This window comes from Triticum aestivum, chromosome 2D (assembly GCF_018294505.1).
Source record: "Triticum aestivum cultivar Chinese Spring chromosome 2D, IWGSC CS RefSeq v2.1, whole genome shotgun sequence".
NCBI classification, from domain to species: Eukaryota; Viridiplantae; Streptophyta; class Magnoliopsida; order Poales; family Poaceae; genus Triticum; species Triticum aestivum.
The window spans coordinates 561,438,763-561,454,830 of NC_057799.1; positions in this window are offsets into that span (position 1 = coordinate 561,438,763).

Sequence of the window (16,068 nt, forward strand, 5' to 3'; positions counted from 1 at the left end):
TACATCGACCAGTATATATGTACGTACACGTTCGCGACCAGAATGACAACGCTACGTACGCTTCGACCAGGTGGGTCCCGACTGTCAGGAACTTCCTTGCCTACGAAGATGTAGCTGGTGGGTCCCAGCAGTCTGGGGGGAAAATCATTTTTTTGCCCAGACGCACTTCCTTGCGTGCGAAGGTGTAGCTGCTGGGTCCCAGCAGTCAGGGGGGGAATCGTTTTGTTTTTTTGCACGGACGCACTTCCTTGCGTGCGAAGATGTAGCTGGTGGGTCCCAGCTGTCAGGGGGGCGAATCATGTTTTCGGACGCACTTCCTTGCATGCGAAGATGTAGCTGGTGGGTCCCAGCAGTCAGGGGGGCGAATCATTTTTTTTCGGACGCACTTCCTTGCGTGCGAAGATGTAGCTGGTGGGTCCCAGCAGTCAGGGGGAAACATTTTTTTTGCGAAATACGGTGGCCCGTCTGGTGGGTCCCCGCTGTCAGCTGGAGGAATAATTATTTTGCGCGTAATAAGGAGGCACTACCTTACTGCGGCCGTGGACCCAGCTGTCAGCCTCTCCACGTACAGTCCACGTCCGATGGAAATCGTTCCTTAACCACGTTGACCACGCCGCGCCGAGAGCACCAGGGTGGTGGACGACGGCGAGGCCTAGGAAGGGGACGACGCGGAGCCGGGGAAGACGCGGCAGTGGATGCCCACGCGTAGAGGAGTATGAGGGTTCACTCGTTCAGCTGCGGTGTGAGGCTGCCGTCGCCGCAGAATAACAGGGGGTGTGTGTGCGTAGAGGGATGGCCTGGCCAGCGGTGGGAGTAGTAGGGGGCGGTGAGGCCTCCGCGGCATCAGAGCCGGCCACGGGTGGCAGGAGCAGGCGGCACGACCGGCGCTGCTTTGGGCGGCTGGAGCAAGAAGACTAGAGGTTGAAGAAGCACTACGGCCGTTGGATGGACATCGTACGATCACTGGAGCTAGAATCATTCATATACTGACTAAAGTTGACAAAGGCCTCCGTCCCAGTCAACTTAGTAGGCCCACAAGTCAGCCTCCTACCAAGGTGGGTCCCAGCTAGCAGGGGGTATTCATTTTTTTGCGCGTAATAAGGAGGCACTTCCGGTGGGTCCGAGCTGACAGCTGGGGGAACGTTTTTTCACGAAATACGGTGGCCCGTCCTGTGGGTCCCAGCAGTCAGGGGGAAACATTTTTTTTCGCGAAATACTGGTGGCCCGTCCGGTGGGTCCCTGCTGTCAGGTGGAGGAATAATTATTTTCCGCGTAGTAAGGAGGCACTTCCTTGCGGCTGCCGTGGGCCCAGCTGTCAGCCTCTCCACGTACAATACTCTTCCGATGGAAGTCGGTCGTTGACCACATTGACCACGCCACGCCGAGAGCACCACGGCGGTGGACGACGGCGAGGCCTAGGAAGGGGACGACGCGGAGCCGGGGAAGACGCGGCAGTGGAAGCCCGCGCGGAGAGGAGTACGAGGGTTCACCGGTTCAGCTGCGGTGTGAGGCTGCCGTCGCCGTAGAATAACAGGGGGTGTGGGTGAGTAGAGGGATGCCCTGGCCAGCGGTGGGAGTAGTAGGGGCGCGGAGGCCTGCGTGGCGGCACAGCCGGCCACGGGAGGCGGGAGTAGGCGGTCCCGCCGGCGCTGGTTTGGTGGCTGGAGCAAGAAGATCAGAGATTGAAGAAACACGACGGCCGTTGGATTGACATCCAACGGTTACGTCTGCTAGAATCGTTTGTTGACGTATATAATAACTAAAAAAATCTTGCATACGCGTCAACTAAACAGGCCCACAAGTTAGACCACTCCCTCTTTTTTTTAATAATTTATATATAGCTCATGGCAACTTCTTATGCAATTTATTGCAGTCGTTTTTTTGGTTGGTCAGGGCCAATTTCGCATATTTCTGTGGGTTCCAAACTATTTTTAATACCGAAATGTCATGCCAGATTTAAAGTACTTTGAAGATATATTTAAATTAGGTTAATGCCCAGTGAAATAGGAATCTGAAAATGTGAAAAAATTCAGAAATTATAAAGTAATTGCCAATTTGTCATCTGTTTTTATATTTACAACACATTTCATATTACTTTCAAGATTTGCAGGCCTCTTGAAAGAGTTGCATCCCATCAGGGCGTAGAAAAATAATTAGGACTCGATTGGGTATTCTTTAGAAAAAATAAACTGAGCTCATTTTCACAAAGAAAAAATAGCTGGGCTGGTCACATGGTGAACATAAAATATAAGCCTGGGCTAGACTGGCCACAGCCCAGTTCAAACCCTGCTCCGTCTCAACAATACCAAAAAAAATACTGCTCGAGTAGCTACGTCACAGGTGTCAGCCGATCTTGTGTTGTTCTCTTGTCTATTGACTATATACGCTCACAATGTCGTGGGTCCCAGATGTCAGGAAAACACTAGGAGGAAGCATTTTATTTTTCCATACGCTGACGTGGTGGGCCCCTACTGTCATCCTCTCCACGTACTTCTGCCGATTCCTGTTGTTTGTTGACAATGTTGACAACGCGAGAGGGTGCCGCGGCGAGCGCACCAAAGCGCGCGGACGACGTCGGCGTTAACAATTTTGGAGACAGTGGGGCAGCGATGCGTGCGCTGAGGCGCAGCCAGCCGTGGGAGGCGGAAGCAGGCGGCCCCGCCGGCGCTGGTTTGGTTTTGGTGGCTGGAGGAAGACAGGACTGAGGAAACACAACAGACTGTAAAAGCAGCATGAGTACTTAACAACCTTAACTGAAACCAGCAGGGGCACTTAACAACCAAAGCTGTAAGCAGTATGAGTACTTATACAGGTTCAACCGTACAAAGCACGCCTCGAATAGTGCTACTTTGCCTACAGTTAACCAAGGGTGAGGCCGCCAAGCCCCAGGCGCCACCCCGCGCATCCACAACCTTCTGAAAGCGGCTTCATCTCGCAACGTGGTCAATAAACAGGATATTCGCTTTAGAGCCATGGAAAAGCATGAACATAATCTTCTGTCCTATTCTCAAAGATGGACGGGCCTTCATTATTTGAGACCACCCATGAATAAGTATCTTTTCACCTCCAAGGGGAATTGAGTAGGTCGACATAAACATCATGTTGTGACCAAGCGCAAGTCTGACCCGACCATGGTCAGGCATCTGTATAGGAACAATAGAACTCGGCAGTTCCTGTTTCAAGAAGATCACAGCTGTAATACTGTGTATAGGCAATAGTTTATGAACAACATATATAACAGAAAATAGCTCGTACCATAAGTTTCTCGACACAGTTGGACCTGTTCAACTAGTGTAGCAGTGGCACACATATCCCACGTGGCCTTCCACCATTGAAATGCCCCACAAGGACCTCAAGACGATCAATAAAGTGTAGGAACTTGTGGATGTCGATCCAGTCAACTTCAGTGCCATTCGTAACAGCCGAGTTATTACAGAGTAACAAACGAGTAGACTGCTTAACTCTGAAAAAACCTACACGTGCCACCAATTATAAGAAAATATTAGTTAGAAGTAGCATCTTCGTGAGAGATTCGTTGCTACTTCTAAAGTTAAATTGTGATTAGTTAGACAGAATAGGTGGATTAAGAAGTAATCGAGGCAACAAGCAAGAACCAGATACAAAACTAACATGGATGAACAATTGGAACGACGTCGGGGTGGAAGATCGCAATGAAGATGAGACCAGGTTCTGCTATTTCCATCAACATTCGTGCGCCAACTTTCAGTCCGTAACACTTGAGAAAGTTTATCCAAGTTCGGCCATAAAAAGCAGTGATCTTCTTGGTTCATGAACCCAAATCGGAACTCATATCCATGGCTTGTCTTCACTGTGACCATTAAACTAGTGTATTCAGTTATGGCAAGGCCGAGCATCTTGAGTACATGTGTTCTGGCAGAGCAAATAATACACTGCAGGAAAAATAATATGAGCACACAGCATTTTCAAAAAACCCCCACCCTCCCGGATAGAAAAGAGGATTCTAGGAACATACTATGCGCGTTTCAAAATGCTGTGTTAGGATGAGAAGGAACAAGTGTGGCGTCTCGCCGAGGGCGCAGAAACCTGTAGGGTACTCGCACTTTGGGCACTGCAAATGAAACACACTAGATTCAGTAGGAAGAAAAATGCATGAACGGCGGCGGCTGCCATCCTAGGATTACCTGCGACCAAGGGACTTGGATTTATCGGGGATGGATGAAGAATTCGTACCTGGTTCTCCATGAGAAAACCCTATGCAATTGCCGAGAGAGGGGGTTTTCTCTGAAGAAGCAGACGAGGGAGAAGGGGATTCAGGCCCAGTGAAATATTGCCGCTTCGTCCGTCCAGCTTACTGCTAAAGCTGGAAAGGGGGGTTGTGATTTGACGGCTCATTGGGCATTATTACTGCGGCGCTACGACCGGGGTGTGTCTACCGTGAAGTTGTGCACTCTAATTTGTGCATAGGGCACATGGACCTCGTTGCCGGTTGCCCCACATCAGCGAAAGGAAGTAGAAAGACAGGAGTAACTAGTTACACATAAATATATTTTTTGACAGAGAGATACTCCCTCTCTAAAGAAATATACAAATCTTTTATATCACAGGCTCACCTTGCCGAGAAATATACTCCCTCTGCAACGCACGGGCATTATGGGGGTTCAGCTGAGAATATAATACTCAGATAGGCTCACGGTTTTGGACTTTGGGCCACAGGCCGACCCTGCATGTTTGGGGGCGCATGTGTTCTACCTCAGCGCTTTTCATATTGCAAGCGATCGGTACGGCGCTGGTTTTAGATGCTGTCGCAAGGCGAATACACAAAATTGAATAAAGCACGTCAGCTGTTGGAATGAAATCGAACGACAGTTCCTAACCAGCAATCAGAGTTGCAATTCTATCAACGATATACCATGTGATAAATAATACTGTCGTACTACGTATACACACAGGACACTTGTTTCACCATGCCAGATTATTACATCAAAATCTCTCGGAGGATAGATAAGTTCGGCAGTTGCGTGCTGCTACTGAAGAATTTCAAAGTTGATTTGGACCAGCTCTCCTTGCCGAGAAAGTTTGATTTTGACATCATCCCCTACCGCAAGATATGATTTAGATTTGAACCTTGACCATCCTTTAGCATCAATCATCATGCAACCATCCTTTGTACTTACGGTATATTGAGCAGGTTCATTCACACCAAGGCTGCGCATGGTAAGAGAAACTTGGCCGCGGTCGCCCGGATTGTTGAACGACTCCCTCGTTGCTCTAGGAATTCTCATTTTGCAAACAAGAAGACATACCCAAACAGTTAGATCAACACAGTGAATCATGTGAAACAACATGGAAAGAAAAAAGAACGAAGCACTTGGGTGGCCAATGCTTACCAAGAAGGTGGACATGTCGGTTTTTGTAAGGACTTTGGTATATGAAGTGCGAACTGCAGCCCAGTCTGTTGCCGGAGCAACTGCATGGGCCGGAGCAGATGCAAGTGCAAGTGTTGGTGCAGGTGCCGAAGCCGTTGCTGCTGCCGGAGATGGTGCTCCTTGTAGAGCTGGTGCCGGTGTCGAAGCAGGTGCCGGTGTCGATGCCCGATCCTCCGGTAGGTTAGACTGATCTGCTGACGCTGTCGGTGCCCAATCCTCAGCTGGATCAGACTAAGCTGCTGCCGCTGTCAGTGCTAGAGCAACTGCCGGTGCTTGATCTGTGCGAGACAGCGGCAATCGTGTCTGGTCTGCTATGATCAGCTTTCTAACTTGACTAGGATCCGTGACCGTGATCCAGTTTTTTTTCTTCATTTCTTTTAAACGCGAGAAGGACTAATTGTGGCGTTTTTCTTAAACCAAACTGCAGTTCATCATAAGGATTCAGCTTGTACTCAGACAACAGACTGATCCAATTTTTTCCATTAATATAAGTGATGGACAGTGCCTTCGTTACTGACACGACATAAGAAGTGAAACCTGGAAAAATAGCCATCATAGAGCAAACCAAACGGTTTATTCTGTGATGAATGTCACATGGCAAAACCTGCATCGTAAAATTGCAGGAAAAGAAAGAAAACATGACATTAAATCAATAAGATTTAGACAGTAAATCAATAAGATTTACTTGATGTGACATGAGTGAATCCTTACCAGGAAATCACTATGTTGAAGTACTAAACAGAAAATTGATCGTCCAACTACGCATGGCATGCAGGGGCCCCGCTTACTCCCACAACCAGGATAGTCCAAAGGTCGTGACAAATCATATGGACCGAACACCCATGGGACTGGAAATCCTGGTGGGTGCGATAAACCCTGCAATGCATACAGATATTGGAGTGTAACCATAATTGATAAACCGTCCTCACAAAAAATATGATCTGGATACTTCAAAATATACAGACTGAATTGAGTGGACAGACATTAACATAGACCGTTCACACACCAAAAGCGGCAGTAATAAACAATACAGGGTTCACAAACACAAATCAAGTACTGAACAATAGTACTTACTACAGACAAGCAAAGTTGCACTAACTAAACTCTGCAGACTATTTCTTGCCACCAACCTACGGGATGAACCCCGCATAACTGACTAGGCCATGGACTTCGTGTGAGATGTCTACATGCACCATCACCATCTTGTCAACCTTGGAGAACCTAACAGAGTGGTCTTTCCACTCATCAACATGATGATGAAGACAGGCCGCATCAGATTTGTTGGGAAGCTTTACAAGAACCACACCCTTTGTAATCGAAGGCACAAACAGGAAATTGTTGTGGTCAAGTACAGCCTCGAGAACACGCCTGACAACAATGCTACAGGAAAACACTAGTTCAGGACACGTGGCGACAAGGACACAGTAGCTGGATAGTTCAGCAGTAGAACTCATCATCAGGTCTTCTAGTTCACACGGCATGAATTTGAGAACTTCATCTCCACCGCGGACCTGGTTCTAATTCAAACAGAAACCATATTTTATTACTACCTCCGTTCAGAAATATAAGATGATTTTCGATATTATACTCCATATATGACTACATATACGCACAGAAATGAGTGAACAAAGGCATGAGAGCAGAGGGATTACATGCAATATCCATAACACTGAGGCAAATATACCCTCTTAAAAGGTAGCATTGATGTTCATAAAGTACTCCCTCCGTCCCAAAATTCTTGTCTTAGATTTGTCTAGATACGGATGTATCAAGTCACATTTTAGTATTAGATACATCCGTATCTAGACAAATCTAAGGCAAGAAATTTGGGACAGAGGGAGTAGTTGAAAGTAATCTATAAGAAATCAGTGTCAACCTCTCGCATGTTTTGGTCAAAAGAGGAATTTAGAACCGTCATTTGGCACACTAAAATCACATGCAAGATCACCCAGAAAGTTGTACTACTAGTACTAGTACTGCGTGTTAGATGAAAAAACACGATCAAGATCGAGAAAAAGATCGTCAACAAGAGATATTACCTGGGCTTGCTTAATGAGGGATCCCGGAGAGGGGGGCTTGGATAGGGCGATGGCTTTGAGCTTGTCTGCGGTAGTCTCGGCGGGGTGCTTGCGCTTCTTCGTACCATGAGCCTCGACGGTTTTGGCCAGAGCCATAGACATCACGTCGGCCGGTGCTCCGGCGTCCATCCAAGAGAGGAAGGTGAGAGAGAAGAGTGAAAGGAGGAACGAGATGAGGGAGAAGCGAAGCGAGTGGGGGTTTTCTTCAAGAGAGGAAGCTGAGAGAGAAGAGTGAAATTATGGTTGCTTCGTCCGTCCAACTTACTGCTGGAAAGGAGGGGGTTTTGTGATTTGACGGCTCATTGGGCATTACTGCGGCGCTTCGATCGGGGTAGTCTACCGTCACTCTACTACGGAGTAATTTAGTGCATGGCTGGTGGACCCAGGTGCTGGCCGTCCCACACGTCGGCGAAAGTGAGTAATTTAGTGCATGGCTGGAGGAGCATCCGCACGGTAGAGCGTGTCCACTGTTTTTCTGAAGAAAAAATGATTACATCAAGCGTTCCACTCTTACGACGGAGGAGTGCGAAACACGGCAGCCACTTGAACATACACAATGCTCCTACTACTAGGCATGTGCAGTGGTTCATACATCAGTACTACACAATCTTGTTGCTAGTGTAGTAAGATATGACGATAACAAATAATGTTGTGCGCATGTCAACTACTCCTATATGTAACATAGTACCGCTTTTTCAACTGTCCGGTCGAGAATGAACGGTGAGATCAATGTTAACAGAACTAGGTCCATAGCGCACGGAGAGTACGGTGCTACAGTACTCCACGAAACATGAACCATATGAAGCACGAATAGTGTTAGGCAGGGTGTATGAAGGGTGCACGGGATGGGAGCAAAAGTTCCCTTCTCGACCCACTTTTGGGTGTTTGGCAGAGTGCATGAAGGGTGCATGAGTCCACACTAGTAGGTTGACAAAAATACACGAAGAGGAAACAACTATATTGAGATGTGAATGCAACCAAACACACCCACACGCTTTGTGCTACAGTGACTGATCTGCACTGTCTGAGTTTGATCCAACGGTCATGTTGCGCCGAGACATGGACATGCCCATGCAGAGGTCGCCTAAACACCACCGAAGTCCCTCTGTTTCTCGAGGCGCACGACGTTGGTGATGCAGGGTGCAACCGCCCGCAGAGCCCGCTCCCGGTCGACGGGAGCCATCTCGTCAAAGACGGCGTCCAATGGCACGAATGGATTCCGGTGACGGAGCTCTAAAAGGATTCACCCGGCAACGGCGACAGCAGCCCGCAACCCCTCCTTGTCCAGCTCAGCCCCCACCATCGCGCGGAGACGGCTCAGCTCCTCGGAGATATAGGTGAAGAAGGAGAACAAGTCAGGAAGCCGCAGCTCGTTGAAGTCGACCGGGTGGTCGAACGGGTTTAGCCCGACGACCGGCATCGTCGCGCTGGCACGACGGTAGGCATCGCACAGCCGCAACACGTGCGTGGCAACTTGGTTCACCAAGTGGCTGAGGCGATCCTGGACCTCGTCACGATCGGCCCGCTCGCGCTCCAGCCGGCTCCCCTAACGGCCTATCGTATCGCCCGCTTTCTGCAGCAATGCCGCCGATGCCTCGAGCATCTTTGTGGTGGACGCCTGCCGCTTTTGAAGCTCCGTGAACTCCCGCACATAACGGAGGAGCATGGCACTCCTCTCCTCCTTGAGCTCACGGAGCTCCACGTCCTTGGCCCTGAGCTCCGCATCCTTGGCATGGAGCTCCTGTGTCAGGCGCCTCACCTCGGACTCCGTGATCTGCTGCGCCGCCATGGCACCAGGTAGAAGCAATGGGGAGAGGAAGCAAAGGGGGCGAAATGGCTAAAAGGCAATGCAATCTACGGGAAGGCGGAGGGAGCGGGGAATCTTTTGGTTTTCACCACGGTAAAACACCAGTCGACGACTTCTCACATCAGGGAGCAGTGGATTTTACAGGCGGAGTCATCGTGACTAATTGCTGCCGCGCCTGCTCTTGTCAATCAAAAAATTAAAAATCCTGCCGCGCCTGCTCCCGTCAATCAAAAAATTAAAAATACTGCCGCACCCAAACACCAGAGCAACGCCGCGGTGGATATTTAAATTTACCTGCCGGCAAGTAGATAAAAAAGGGGTGAAAAAACAAATGTGGCGGCGGCCTAGCTAATTGGTCGAACTAGCCCAACTAGCTAGCCACCGTGCTTCACTGATGTACTCGGCAGGAAAGGTGGTCTTTCGTGATTTGATGACTCATTTACTTGCTTCGGTGCTACGACCGAGGAGGACCCAGAAAATGCGCGGTAGGGCGTCCCACGTAAGGAAGAATATATGCGTGCACCACCCGGGAGGACCCCAAAACCGCGCGGTAGGGTGTGCCACGTCTCGGCACGAAGGAAAAATGTGCGTGTAAAAATAAACTGTATCAGATGTAGTACCTATGGTTCGATCTCGGGACCTAGCCAGTCGGTCGAAAACACCCCACTAGCCACACAGCTTCATCATGCAAATGTGGCACGGAGGATAGATGTGGTTAGTTCCGTCTCGACCAGCCACAACGTCTCTTGTTCTAGGCGATTCTTCTATTTTCCAAGCTTTTTTTTAGTTGTAATAACACCACGGCAAGCTAGCGCCGCTCTTCGTGTGTGCCCGTGCAAAGGTTAGACGATGGAGAGAAGAGAGATTGAGATTGCAGACCTGGGACCCACCAGTAAGTGAGACAATGGTCATGCACGTGTTGACGAGGCACTCCCTCTAATTTACTCAACGCAAGTACTGTATAAAATCAAGTTATGGGACAAAGCCAACAACCGTTCGTTTTTTCAGGCTATCGACTTACGCTTTGTAGTCCAGGTTGCCCGTTCGAATCTCGTCTTTCAGATTTGTTAGTTTTAGGTCCAAATTTTATTAATGACAAGTGGGACCCCCGTATGTTGTTCCGGTATTTCAGTGTAGGATGGTTTTTTGAAAAAACACTTTGCGTGGTTAGACAAGTAACGGCACGAGTTACACGTATTTTGCAAGTTTACGAACAAAAATGACAGCAGCATAGAATATCACAACCACCCCGCAGCTTAGATACTATGGTGATACGAGTTTTTACACCGTTGGAAGTGAGATCCAATGGCTTGGGAGTAGTCTTTGTAATTATGCGCAATTTCCAAACTCTCCAAAGGTTTTTTTTGCAAATAAAACATTCAGGCCTCATGTGTGCCGCTGCATCTTCGGTCCAACGACTCCCCGGTGCTCATATTAGGTGCTCCCCGTAGCTTAATTACCCGCTATGGTGATATGAGCATCTAGGTCGTATGATCAGTGATCAGATGGCACATGCATAGTACTTGTACTTTCTGCGCATTTCCCAAACTCTATCAGCCGTATATTGCAAAAACATTCAAACCTCCTACTGTGGGCTGTTAGATCTCAGTGAACTCGTATCACCATATAATCTACGGTACGGGAGCACCTCATACTCTCCCGTGCGAGAAAACATAAGGTGCTATCACAGCTTGGATGCTACGGTTATACGAGCTTGGAGGTCGTTTGATCTGAGATCCAATGGCATCTGAGCAGTCTTTGTGCTTGTAAGCAGTGGCCGAACTCTTTTGGGGCTTTTCTGCAAAAAACCATTTGAACCACCGAGGAGGTGTTGGGTCGCAAATCCAACGCCTCTGAAGAGCTTGTATCACCAAAGCATCTAAGGTGTGGTAGCACATGATATTCTTACATACAGGAGAATATTATGTCCTCCTTCATCTTAGATGCTACGGTGATACGAGCTTCGAGGTCGTTGGATATGGGATCAAAGGCCATCTAAGTAGTTTTTGTACATATTGTGTGCAATTCTCAAACTCATCAAGGTTTCCTGCAAAAATATTAAGACACGTCATGTGAGCTGCTATATCTCAGATCTACAAGCTCCAAGCAACTCGTATCGGCATATAGCATCTAAGGTATGGGGGCACATGATATTCTCCTGGGGAGGAGGGGTGGGGGTGCACAACCAATCGGTGGTTGGGAGGGTGGGGACAAATATAATCTAAACAACCCTAAACAAAGCTCCACAATTTTATCTAAGGTCGAGGGGTTGACCCCCGACAATCATAGCTCCGCCTAAACACAACATTTGCATGTATTGTAGTACTAGACTTAATATTCATGTTTCAGTTTCATGTTCATTTTAAATATTGAACTGAGGACCATGGATGTCTTACATTTTACTCCCTTCGTTCCTAAATATTAGTCTTTTTAGAGGCTTCAAATGGACTGGCACATACGGATGTATATAGACATATTTTAGAGTCTAGATTCACTCATTTTGCTCCGTATGTAGTCACTTGTTGAACTCTCTAAAAGACTAATATTTAGGAATAGAAGGAGTATTTTTGAATTCGTGTCATACATGCATGGTTTGGAAAAATAGATGCACTATACTTATTGGATTGTTGTTGTGTTCGTGCGTGTGTGTCTCTTTGTGTGTGTGTGTGTGGTCATATGCTTGATACATACAAAGTTTTCTCACCTCCACATTGTTCATCTTTTAAATTTGAATTTGCATTGGAAAACTTACTAGGGATACCATGAAATGTGAAATCCACGTTGAGATCACTATATCACAAACTCACTCTAATTCAACAACTCGTCATAAATCAATTACCACGTTGAGATTAGTATTTGCAAGGAAAATACGGGTATTGTAATACACATAGATTCGTTCGGCAATTTAAAAGGTTGCTTTCGTATTCTCGAACGGTAGGACCCAACGGCGTACCAGCCAGACCTTGGCTCGTGTTGATCCTAAAAAACCGGGCTCGTGTCCTTTGGTGGCATGCGTGGTAGGCACATTAGGCAACCCCAACCAGTCGAGCCTCAGCGTTTCAAGTCGAAATATCTGGTGGCCAGAATTCCAGCCCTAGGAAATTCCCCTGATGTCCCCGGTCCATAATGACTACCGATGAACAACGGAGGGATGCTTTAGTAACTAGACAACGTTACCTACCGTGCCGAGCACGGTTCAATTCCCTCGGTCGCCGCTCGTCAAGGTCACCCGTCAACTGCATTGCCTAGTACTACTACTACTACACCAGGATGAGCACATAATTGAGCCCGTTTGTTCGTGCCTAGTACTTGAGTTAATATATCAGGCAATGCACTGGTACGGAGGGATTATCCTTTTACTCTGCATATATAACTTGTCTGAAGTCTAACTAAGCAAAATGTTTGACCAAATCCTTTCTTAAGAAATACAACAGGACAAATCGATGTACGGCTTGAAAATTTATTGCATGATGCAGGTTATGATATTGTTTCCAATCCTGGATGTTAAATTACAGAAAACCCAAAAGTGAGCATAAATTCTTGAAACTAAGCATGGTCACGTGATATGGCACAAATATTACTTCGTAAGTTTTTTCTTCATTTTGAGACAAGCTGCTTATGACAAGTTGCACAAATGAAGAGTCAAGGTATTTTGGAACAAAGACCTGTAACATTAAGGCGAATGCTTTCACTATTGAAACCGTGGGCGTTTACGTGCCGCCACGAGTCCCCGCTTCTCATCGGCAGGTGCCGCCCGAGCAAGCGTGTGAGTCGACGGGAGACGTGCGAGCAGTCCGCTGCGCCGGCTGTCAGGGAGGCGTGCGAGCAGACCGCTGTGCAGGCTCACCGGGAGGCGAGCCCTTTGACCAGGCTCCGCTGCCCACCGTCGTCCCAACTGCTCCCACTTTTAATGTTGCCGGCGCCGCTGTTTAAAATCAACCCCGCACTACCCGGTATCACTACAATCCTCTCTCTTCCTCTCCGATTGTCCTGTCGACTACCTCCAACTAGCCTGACCTAAACGTACGCCATGCCGCATCACGATGGTCTGCCCTTAGTGTTCCAGTTTCCTGAGGAAGACACCCAGCCGGAGTCTCAAGAACATAAGGCGCTTTGGGACGAGCTTGAACTGGCCTTGCGGGAAGATGCCGCGCCTATCCCCGCTCCCGTTCCGGCTCCCGTCGCCCCGACTGCGCCAGCGCCCATCCCCGTGGCATTGATGGCTGGAGCCGCATATTGTCGCCGAGCTTGATCCCACGGGGTTCCACGAGGTCCCCGCCGACTTTCACGCGCCCGTGCACCTGCCAGCGCATGCGCCTGCGCGTGCACTAACGCGCACGCCCATGCCGGTGCCCGTGCACCTGCCAGCGCATGCGCCTGCGCGTGCCCTGACGTGCGCGCCCGTGTCGGTGCCCGTGCACACGAATGTCTCCGCCGCGCCGTTGACAGCGCCTGTCCCCGCACGGGTGCCAGTGCCCCCCTCAGCGGCATGGATGGCCACCGTCGACCGCTTCCTTGCACCAACGCCAGTCGCCTCCTCCCGCCAGTTGACTCGCTCCGAAGTCCAGAACATTTTGGCCTTCCTTGAAGCTAGGCCAACGTCCAGGAGTACGCCAACAACGGCGCAAGACGCCGCCGTCGCCGTCGGTCAGTGGCCCGACGACACATAGAGCACGGCAGAGGAGCCGCTTCCCACCGTGAGACGCCCCCGCCGCCGCCGCGTAATCTAAATTTGCCATGAAAAACGTTCGGATTGCCATGCTTAAAATCCGAACGTTTATCATTTTCGTTTATTTTATATCGATCGTTGTATAATTTAAAGTCGGAGTCAGACTAAACGAAATGTATGGTTTGATCGATTGAATGTTCTGCTAGAGCCGTATCAAATTAAATATAAAACGTCATCAAGCCACATGTATTCCTTGTCATCCAACGACCTAGACTGCTTCAATGTTGAGCGCTCTACACGTTTAGCGTGCAGTTAATTTCATGCCAAAAATAGTGCTAATCACATGACAACACGCAAATAATATCCTAGTAGTTAATATCCGCATGCACTTAATATACTTGCAAATTAATGTGCATTGCACGTACACACTGACTAGTGCTGCTAGTACATGAAACTGGTGCCGTGACTTGTGAACGCGTCCAGATATCGTCAACGGCAACATCGCCCGCGAGTTCTTCCTGTTTGCCCGTGCGTCTAAACGCAGAAGGGGATGAGAGAGAGAGAGCACACATGGAACCCACCAGTAAGTGAAGGTGAATAGTACTAAAAATAATATTACATGTTATCCATTAATTAGGCTGTGGTAATATAAAACATTATGTGAACAAAGGGGGTACAACAAACATTGCTATTCTACGTATGTTGCCTATTGACGTGCGGCTTGAAGGCCCGGTCGCATGTTCGATCCTCGTCCTTTATTTTTTAGTTTGTATATGGGTCCAAATTTGTTTCATGACATGTGGGCCCCTCGGTGTGTAGTTTGTAGCACTTTAATTTGTGGGTCGAAATTTGTTCCATTCCAAGTGGACTATCGGTGTGTAGTTTTGTAGCTTATTTACAATAATTAAAGAGAACATAGTTTTTTCAATAATACCATGGTGCAACGTTGAAGGCGAGAAAGGACGTGCGAGAGAGCGATGACCGAGCCAGAGGGAAATCAACTAGGTGAGTTGCGTGGGTTGCAACGGTGTTTGGAGTAGTTGTGGGCCGAATGCTACGAAAATATAATGTAAACCGACCGGAATAAATGCCTACACAAATTAATCCAAGGTTGGAGTGCCCCTCGCAATGTAAATAGCTCCGGCTTTGCGAGGGATGGAGAGGTAGTAGCTTCCACGCGTGGAAGATACGGTGTGAGAAAGCGAGGTCAATCGAGAGACATATAGATAGAGAGACAAAGTGAGTGTGGTACGACATTCATTGAACAAATATATGTGCTCTGGAGAGATATTGTCCGATTGAGCTTTTTGGCAAGGGTGAGGGCTGTAAGATAGAGCTTGAGAGATGATCCAGTCACAGACGTGTAGATATATTTTGTGCGTGGGAGGAAGCAAGGTCAACCGATCACATAGGGCCGCCGTGCGATCGAAAGAGTGAGACGGGTTGGAGAGAGTGACCTAGATAGACGATGTGCGTGAGAGAGTACACAATGTGAATAGGTCGAATTGGGCTCAAACATGGTGATATATCGTTTTTCTCCGAGAAAGAGCGTGGTCAATCGAGACATATGGAGAGAGAGAGATTGAGTGAGCGTGGCCCACCATGAGGTCGAAAGAGTGGCGGCGGCTTGGATGGACTGACCTAGATAGACAATCTGCGTGAGAGAGTATAGAGTGTGTCGATCGAGGCCCGAACAGGGAGATATATCATTTGTGTGTGAAAGAAAACGAGGTTAAACGAGACTCAGATAAAGAGAGCGAGATTGAGCGAGTGTGGCCCGCCGTGCAGAAGAAAGAGTAAGACAGTCTTGAGGGAGTGACCTAGATATACAACGTGCGTGCGCATGAGAGGTTGGGGGGGCTAGATAGGCAATGCATGTATTTAGCGCGAGAGGGTGAGAGGGAGAGGGGGGAGAGAGAGAGCTCGGCATGCGGTGCAATGGCGGGTGTGTGAGGTAAATACATTTGGTAACAGAGTGGAAAAAGGGGTTGTGTAGTTAAGAGACTTAGAGATCGAAACATGGAGAGGAAGAATGAACGTGTGTTGGAAACCGATAGCTTCCTAAGGTGCCTAGGAGAGGAAGATTGACCGATACAGGAAGTATGT